This window comes from Myodes glareolus, chromosome 13 (assembly GCF_982192425.1).
Source record: "Myodes glareolus chromosome 13, mMyoGla1.1, whole genome shotgun sequence".
In the NCBI taxonomy this organism is placed as follows: Eukaryota; Metazoa; Chordata; class Mammalia; order Rodentia; family Cricetidae; genus Myodes; species Myodes glareolus.
In genome coordinates, this window is record NC_142038.1 from 40910006 (window position 1) to 40920413 (window position 10408).

Here is a 10408-nt window from a genome sequence, read left to right on the forward strand (position 1 = left end):
TTGATCACCAGACTACAATCCACAGCCCCAGAGAAGCTGTGGGTCCAAGGAGGACCCAAAGAAGGATGCATGGATTTCCCTGGGAAGGGAAAGTAGATGAGATCTCCTGGGTAAACTGGGGGTGGGTTGGGAGACGGAGAGATGAGAAAATAAGAGATTGAGTTTGTCAAGTTGGGATAGGGACAGAGGAGAAGAGTAATGAAAGAGATATCTTGACACAGGGGACCATTTTGGGGTTAGGGAGAAACCTGGTGCAAGGAAAACTCCAAGGAATCTATAAGTATGACCCCAGCTAAGACTCCTACCAATAGTGGAGAGCATGCCTGAACTGATCTTCTCCTGTAATCAGATTGGTGACCACCCTAATTGTTATCAGAGAGCCTTCATCCAGTAATTTATGGAAGCAGATGCAGAGATCCATGGTCAAGCACTGGGTTGAGCTCCAGGAATTCAGTTGAAGAGAGGAAGGAGGGATTGTATGAGCCAGGGAAATCAAGATCTGACAGCAGCACCCAGAGACACAACTGACCTGAGCTAGTGGGAGCTCACGGACTCTGGACCAACAACTAGTGAGCCTGCATGGGACAAACCTAGGTCCTCTGTGTGTGGGTGACAGTTGTGTAGCTTGGCCTGTTTCTGGAACCCCTAGCAGTGGGATCAGGACTTGTCCCAGACTCATAAGCTGGCTTTTTGGAACTATTCTCCATGCTGGAATACTTTGCCCAGCCTTGATGCTAGCGTAGGAGCTTGGTCCTGCCTCAACTTGAAGTGCCATGCTTGGTTGACTCCCATGGGAGGCCTGTCCTTTTCAGAACAGAGGAGGAGTGGATGGGGGTGGGGTAGATAGGACATGGGAAGAGGGAACAGGAGAATAGGAGGGAGGGAAAACTGACTGTTGTTGGTATGTAAAGTAAATGGAAAAGATAATAAAAAAAATAACTTTCCCTTATCTCACCATGTCCTACTTCCTTGGTGGAAGTTGCCAGGAGGCCTTAAACTACACCAGCAACAGCATTTCAGTACATGTATAGGGTCAAGAGATTGATTTATTTTGGTGCTACAAATGGTGTCACTCTTTATATTTCAGAAATCTTATTTCATCCTCAGAAAATTGTAAATTGAGACCAAAATCTTGCTCATTGTACTACCATTTTTAACATGCTGACACTCAGGCCTCTAAAAAGGTAAGGATTATTTTAGAGTCTAGCACAGACTATAGATGGGAGGGCTAATTTTATGTGTCAGAGTGATTGAGGATGCCCTTATAGATGGCAAAACATCCAAGGTGTGCCTGACAGTGCTCCTGCAAGACCTTAATATTTGAATTGGTGAACAGAGTAAAGTTCCTTCATCACCACAGATGGACATCACCCATCTCTCGAGGGCCTGAACTGTCTCTCTGCTTAAGCTGGGACAGTCATCTTCTCCTGACCACTGGCACTGACAGTCCTGATTCTCGGGCCTTTTGTCTGTTGTGGGATTCCCCTCTGTATGCTGTGATTACCACTGATCAATAAAGAAACTGCTTTGGGCCTATAGCAGAGCTGTAGGGGAACAGAACTAGGCAGGAAAAACTAAACTGAATGCTGGGAGAAAGAAGGCAGAGTCAGAGAGAAGCCATGTAGCCCCTGCTGGAGACAGATGCTGGGAACTTTACCCGGTAAGCCACAGTCACATGGCGATACAAAGATTACTAGAAATGGGTTAAATTAAGACTTAAGAGTTAGCCAATAAGAAGCTAGAGCTAAGCTGGGCAGTGGTGGCACATGCCTTTAATTCCAGCACTTGGGAGGCAGAAGTAGGTGGATTTCTGTGAGTTCGAGGCCAACCTGGTCTATAAGAGCTAGTTCCAGGCAGGTACCAAAACTACAGAGAAACCTTGTCTCGAAACAACAACAACAACAACAACAACAAAAAGCTAGAGCTAATGGGCCAAGCAGTGTTTTAAATAATATAGTTTCTGTGTGATTATTTCAGAGCTGGGCAGCAGGGAACAAACAAATGGTTCTTACAACATTTGTCTTAGGGAAGAAATGCCTGATTCTCAGGCATTTGACTCATACTGAATTATCCTGCACTATGGGCCTTCTTGAATCTCTAGCTTGTAGTCCCGTAATCAGGTGAGCCAGTCTCCAGAATCAGTCCCCTCCCATCTGTGTGTGTGTGTCCCAGTGTTCTCGTTTTTCTGAAATATACAGATTCTTAGGCAGATAAAGGTAGTCTCTTCTTTTTCCCAATACTACAATACAAACTAAACCCAAGAAGATAAAAAATCAACAAGATGCTAGCAAGTCAAATGCTGTAGTATATCATAAAGATTAAACAACGATTAGGTGGAATTTGTTTCTGGAATGCACAAAGCAACATTAAATGGATTAAGTAGGATTGTATGTATGTATATGTACATATATAAAGAGAGCAATAACAAGAATAATTAATTAAAGGATTAGTTAATTATTAAATAATTAAGAGATCATGATGTTTTGTCAGGGAGGGGGGACAGGGGAGACGCTAAAGAGGAAGAGCGTGGGTCAAAATTGTGTAAATGTTGTACTCATGTATGAAATCCTCAAAAAGCAGCAATGGTATAAACATATTAAATTTCTCAGACATCAGTAGAATAAAGAACAACTATATGATCATTTCAATTAGGATAAGACTGCCAGCTACTCTCTAATGATATTAAAAAAAAACCCAAGTGCTAGGATTAGGGGATTATCTTGACATAATAAAAGGCTCATGTGAGAAACTACAACAAATCTATTCAGGAGTATCAGACTACTGTCTCTTCTCTTGGTACTTCTGTTAAGAAGAGCACTTAAAGCTCTAGGCAGACTAATTAGGCAAGAAAAAGAAATACAAGGCTCTAAATCAGGAAGAAAGAAACAAACAACTCTGCACACAAATTATGGGAACCCCCATAACCCAATATAATGGTGAATCCTTTAAAATCTTAGGAAACAAAAAAAATTCCACAGAACTCAGTGGCATTTCTACCTGCTAACATTGAGCAATCTGTGATGGAATTTACAGAGCAGCTCCATCCATAACAGTCTCAAAAGGAATGAAGCCCGATTGGGTGGTGATGCATCTGTGTAACTCCAGTACTTGGGTGCTTGATGCAGGAAGATTCCAAGCTTGAGAATAGTCTGGGCTCCATGATGAGATCCTGTCTCAACACACATACACACATCTATGCACACAAGCACACACACGTGCCCTCACACAGAGTTCAGTTGACAACTCAGGAAAAAGGATCCATGTATATATGGCTAAGTGACTTTTGACAGCCATACCAAGATCATTCACTGTGGAAAAACAGTCCTTCCAACAAATGGGGCAGAGAAAACTGGATGTCCCCATGCAAAACAGTAAAATTGAACCCTAACCAAACACAATATGCAAAAGTGATGAACTTCAAATGGACCAAAGAAAGATCTAGTTTAAAAACTTGAAAATTCTTGGAAGAAAACACTGGATTGGATTTTGCAATGATTTCTTTTTTTAATTAATTTTTTTTATTGAGCTACATAATTTTCTTTGATCCCTTCTCTTCCTCTCCCCTCCCCTTCAACCCTCTCCCATGGTCCCCATGCTCCCAATTTACTCAGGAGATCTTGTCTTTTTCTACTTCCCATGTAGATTAGATTCATGTATGTCTCTCTTATGTATGTATGAATCATGTCCTCATTGTTGTCTAGGTTCTCTGGGATTGTGATTTGTAGGGTGGTTTTCTTTGCTTTATGTTAAAAACCACTTATGAGTGAGTACATATGATAATGGTCTTTCTGGATCTGGGTTACCTCACTCAAAATGACATTTTCTAGTTCCATCCATTTGCCTGCAAACTTCGAGATGTCATTATTTCTGCTGTATAGTACTCCATTGTGCAAATGTACCACATTTTCCTTATCCATTCTTCGGTTGAGGGGCATTAAGGCTCTGGCTATGACAGACAATGCTACTATGAACATAGTTGAGCACATGTCCTTGTGACACAATTGAGCATCCTTTGAATATATACCCAAAAGTGGTATTGCTGGGTCTTGAGGAAGGTTATTTCTTAATTTTCTGAGAAATTGCCACACTGACATCCAAAGGGGCTGGACCAGCTTGCATTCCCAACAGCAATGCAGAAGTGTTCTCCTTATCCCACAACCTCTCCAGCATAAGTTGTCATCAATGTTTTTGATCTTGGCCATTCTTACAGGTGTAAGACGGTATCTCAGAGTTGTTTTGATTTGCATTTCTCTGATGACTAAGGATGTTGAACAATACCTTAAGTGTCTTTCAGCCATTTTAGATTTCTCTGTTAAGAGTTCTCTGTTTAGGTCTGTACTCTATTTTTAAATTGGATTATTTGTTCTTTTGATGATCATTTTCTTGAGTTCTTTGTATATTTTGGAGATCAGACCTCTATCTGATGTGTGGTTGGTGAAGATCTTTTCCCATTTAGTAGGCTGTCATTTTGTTTTGTTGACTGTGTCCTTTTGCAATGATTTCTTATATGTGATAGAAAGGGCACAGAAATTAAAAGAAAAAAATGAGAAAATTATACTTTATGTAATTATATATCATAATTACTATAATTTATATAATTACATTTTATATAATTTATAATTTTTTAACATTTGTACATCAAAAATATTACAGGCATGGTAAAAAAAAGAAAGACACAAAACAACAGATATTTATAAATCATACACCTGATCAGAGTTGATATTCAAAATACGTAGAGAACTCTTAAAACTCAACATCAGAAAAAAAAGAATCCAATAAAATTGGGCAAAGGACTTAAATAGGCAATTATCAAAAGATGTGCAAATGACGGATAAAAATATGGAAACATGCTCAATGACTCAAAAAGGCATTTGGGAAGTGCCACTTAAAATGCTACGCTGTCCCACACTATACCCATTAGGGGCACATCATCGAAACAAACAACAGTAAACTCAGAAGATAGCTTGAGCTGAAAAGAGGAGAATACTTAGAAATGCAAAATGGCACAGAACATAAAATGCAGGGCTGCTATAGCGGTGTGTAAGAGTATGGCCGTTTCTAAAAGCTTCACCCAGAATTACCGTATGTATTAACAAGCTGTTTATTGCTATCAAAACAACTGAGAGAATTAACTTAGACGAGGAACATGTTATTAACTCATATTTCTGTAAGTTCCAATCCAAGATCAGGTGCTCACATTGCTTTGAACCTCTGGTGGGTGTGTTCCATGGTGGGGAGCAAGCTATTCACCTCATAGCCAGGAAGCGAAAGTGAAGAGGAAGAGGCAGAGGTCCCAGCGCCCAGAAGAACTTCCACCAGGCCTGGCTCCTAAGGGACCCATCCCCTCTGTGATGGTTTGAATAAGAAACGCATCGTGTCCCCAGCCTTGGGTATTTGAATACTTGGTCCCCAGTGGAGAAGTTTAGGTGGTGTAGTCTTGCTGTAGGGAGCACATCCCTGACGTCAGGCTTTGCAGTTAAAGCCTCTCCCCATTTCCAGTTTGCTCTCTCTGCTTTGTCTACTGAGTCCACAGCCTTCTGCCACCATGCCTGCTGCCTGCTGCCTGCTGCCTGCTGCCACACTTCCCTGCCATCATGGACTCCAGTCCTCTGAAACCACAAAGCTAAAATAAACTTTCTTCTTTAAGTTGCCTTGGTCACGGTGTTGTATCAAACCAAGAGAAAGGTGACTAAGATACCCTCTCAATAGAGCCACCCTCAGAAGCAAGCTTTTAACACATGGGCCTGGGGAGAGCGGTTATAGAAACCACAGCACTGTGTAGTCCAGAGATTCCCCATCTGGACAGATTTGGAAGACTCAAGGAGACTCACAAAGAGGGGTTTTACACTCCCAAGCACAGCATCAGTATTCACAAGAGACAACAGACTGACTGCCCCAGTCACCCATCTACGAAAGAGGGAGCAAGATGTGAGGCATTCCTGCAATGCAATATCACTTAGTATTAAAAAAGAAGGAAACTCTGGTATGTGGTACAGCATGTCTGAATCTTGGGACACTACACTAAGCAATCTAAGCCAGTCAGAAACAGACAAATACTGTGTGTTCCCATTCATAGGCAAGTACTGAGGTAGTACATGTGAACAAAGGACTACGGGCATCAAGAATATATAAACAGTTAAAGAACAACCCAATTAGGACATGGGAAAAGGACATGAATAGCATTTCACTGGCGAGGACAGATCTCCAAAGGAAAACCAGCATTTGAAAAGACATTCAGTCTCATTAGCCGTAATGAAAATGAAAAACGCAGTTACCTGTCATTAAACGCCTATCGGAATGGCTAGAATAAAGAGTAATGAAAATTCTGAAAGGATGCTGGAGTTGGGTCAAGTGCGGGCATAAATACAAAATGGCCCAGTCATACTGAAAAAATATTTTGATAATTTTCTATAAAATTAAAGCTTATGGCCTTATGATTATACTCTTGGGCATTTGTTTTGAAAGCATGGAAACTTATGCTTATAGATAAACTAATAAATATGAGTATGCATAGCATTCTTTCTTCCAGAGTCAGAGGCTGGATGTGTGGATAGTTAAGTAAACTATGGTATATTTACACCAGGGAGTTGTATGCATAAACAAAGTCACTTGGATGACTCCATGAAATTACACTGAATGAAGAAGGGCCAACTCCAAAAACATTTTTCATTATGTTCCACTTACCTAACATGTTTGAAATGAGTAGGTTTCAGAAATGAAAGATTAGTCATTGCCAAAGACAGAGGACAGGGAGGGACTCAAGAGCGGAAACATATTTGATGAGCAGAAAACTTTCTTATGCCTAGCTCAAACTTGGCTCAGTACTAGGGGCCCTGAAGACTCTGGAATCTCTCTAAAGAGCTGGGTAACCTTGGGGAGGTGTGTGATGCCTGACGGTTAATTTCAGCACCTCCAGAGCAGAAAAGAGGCTGGGGTTGTTGTTCTCTATAGCACCCATCTTCAGAGGGTCCTCAAATTCCCAAATATTGTCAGAGAAGGTTTAAAAGAGGATCCACTTAACAGCTCCTGTCCGCAACTAGTATCTAGTAATCACTACCATGGGACGGCAAGCAGAACTATCAACCAATTGCTACCTGAGTATAAGTCCTGCAAGGATTCCTCTAGCAACCCAAGCAAATTCCTCAGATGCCACTAATGGCGAAGCAGAGGAATAACTGTGCTCTGGACATCCACCCTTCGGTGTTGTTTATGAAGTTCAGATGTGATCTTCATGAGTCTAGAGATTTGCAGTGTTGGCTTCACCCTCAACACAACTGTGTTCCATCATTCACGGTTGTCACCATTTTGACTGTCTGGAGGCCACTGCTAAGGATCCATGAAATGCTCTCTTTCTGAAAGGCCACAGGCCACTTGACCCTGGACTCATGTGTTTACAGAACCCCAAGTGCAGCTACTAAAGACATTGCTGCCCATTTACAGACTGACACTGGTTTGTTTTTTGCCCATATGTCTATTTAACCTCTGTTTCCTTTGCAGGGAAGAAAGAGAATATTTTCTTTCCCTTTTCTTATTAAAATTCCAATTGCTCCCCTAGAGAGATCTCTCTGAGAAGCCATAGGGAAGAAAGGCAAAGTAGCTCATACTCCATTGTTCTCACTGTCTGTTCTGAATGTGCATGAAAAATTCTTCTCTTTCCTCCCTGGTCTGAAAGTGTTTGCCAGGTAACAGGAAACCTATGAGAAAATCAGAGGCTTCAGTCCCTCGTGCCTCTCCTGGTCCTCAGATCAAAGACACTCGGGGCTTAAAACTCTTTTAAAAACTCTAAAATTCAAGATCAGATTTAAAATTCTGAAATCAATATCATATTGCTGTTCTGTTCAATGCTATTTATTTATCTACCTTTTAAAAATTTTAGACAGAGTCTTACTACATAACCCTGGCTAGCTTATTTTTATATAATCATTAAACACATGGCCCATGACTTTCTTTGAAAACAAGTATTACTGGAAAATGTGCATGTTTGCAGATACATAACATTTTGCTTTATGGTTTCAGGGAGTCTCAGACCAGCTAAACTGCCTCAGCCAACCTGGGGTCAGCAGCTGTGAGTTGGAACTAAAATATTAGGTGATCAAGAGAAAGAAATAGTCAACTAAATATGTAAAGCAAAGAAGTGTCTGTCTTATGCTCCAAAATTCTGAAATAAAGACGATTTAAAAATATTGTGCCCCGATATAGAAATAAAAGATTAATTCCAGTGAACTACAGACTGAATTTTCTTCAGAAAAATGAAGTCATAAAGATTCATATTCCAAACACATGTAATGTGATTGCTGAGAAAAGACACAGGGCCCAGACATGCTGTATGTCTTCATGTATGTATTATACATGTATGTACACCCACATGTATGTAATGAGATTGCTGAGAAAAGACATAGGGACCAGACATGCCGTACACTCACATGTATGTAATGGAGTTGCTGCAGAAAGAAAGGCACAAGGTCCAGACATACACACAGGTCCAGACATGCATAGGGTCCAGACATGCACAGGGTCCAGACATGCACAGGGTCCAGCACCCATAGCTGATGCAGGAGAACCTGGAAGCCTCCAATAAGGCAATTTTTCAGGACTGGGAGGAAGAGGAGCCAAGCTGGTCATGGACTTCTAAGGTCTCTCCAGTGCTGTGAATCAGAGATAGTCAGCAGCAGTGTTCCCAGACAGAAAAAGAGAGTGGAGATTCTTGGGCTGTATTATCTGCACAGGACCAAGAAGTTGGTGGTACCCTCAGGATGGAGGAGCATCTCCTTTGGAGTACTGCACCTCACTTCACAGGCAGTAAAGGAAGGGAGATTGAATGCTCTTAAAGATACACAACCAAAGGGTTATCAGTGTTAAAAAACCAAGAGAAAATCCAAACAGCAGAATTATCCTCCAGAACTGATCTCATAGAACAAAGTAAGATTTCTAATTATTATAACGATTTAGGCCAGGTTGTGTGGTGCATGCCTTTAATCCCACTCAGGAGGCAGAGGCAGGCAGATTTCTGTGAGTTTGAGGCCAGACTGATCTATAGAGAGAGTTTCAGGACAGCCAGGGTTGTTACACATGCGCTGAAGATACAATAGAGGAAATAGACCTTCGTACTCGATGTTACACTGCTGATAGATGGTAGAGGGGCTCCAACTTTCCTGGACTCCAGGGTGGCACTTTTAACCACTCTGCATTAGTGCTTCAAGTTTATCAAATGCTGTGACCCCATGCCTGCAGCAGGAAACGCTCCATGTATGGTCTTGCCTTTCTGAGGAACAAGGACCTCATGGGGGAAGCACAGAAAATTTTAAATACATAGCTGTGGTTCCTATTCCACTGAGAGTTAAGTAGTTCAGCTCAGTTGACTAAAAAAGAATTCTACGGGGGTTGGAGGGTGATGGCTCAGTACTTAAAAGCACCGAACACTTCCAGAAGACCTGGACCAGCATCTCCATGAAGGCTCACTCTTGGCTGTCACTCAGGGGAACTTTTGAATTTGAGAGTGGTTTTTCATATTCATTTTACACTTGCTGTGCAGTGATGTGGGGTTCTCTGATTGTAGCTCTCATGGCTAATTGTGGAAACTATGTCTTTCTAGTCTTCAGTTTACCTCCTGTAGAAAAATGGGGACATAATCTAACCCTCCCACAGGGAACAGTACACAGGATAATACAACTGAAACAATAAATCAACAGTGTGTTATCATTGGTGGCATGCTATCTGTTTTGAGGAGTTTCAGGGGAGTAATGCTTAGCTTATCCATAGAGGGTAACAATCCAGTCTTTGAACAGTGCCAGACACACATAGCTTTGAGTTTCACATCCACTAATTACTAAGGTTTGGGGGCAGATTATTTACTCTCTCAGCTTTGTGAGCTTTACCTATAAAATAATATTTAGATTACATAGTGGATATAAACATTAAATTAGACTCCATTTAGCTCATTTTTTATCATTGATTAGTTTTCCCTGTCATTGGTTTTTATTTTCAATCAACTATAAGTGTGGAGAGGATTGGAGCACATTAGCATATTTTGCATAAAATTTCCATTTCACTAATCTTTTTATTTCTGCTCTGATAGAATATTAAGTAGCTACCTATATTAACAAAGCATAGCTTTAAAACCTTAGATTTCCACATGGTTACCCTTCATTAGGATGGCATTTTTCTTGTTTGGTCTCTGTTTAAACACTTACTACCAATTGGTTGGTTGGTGGCTGATTAAGTCACTAATATTCATGCCACAAATCAGAAGTGGATTCTAATAAGAATTCGTAGGACTAGAAATCAAAAAGGGTTGGGGAATAGTGTAGCCAGTGTTGCCTGGGGAAGGCACGGTCCTGGTGCCGATAGCTGGTGAGTCTCTGAGGCTGCAAGTCCTCTTCTGAAGAGACTGGAGCAGTACCTTTTCCAA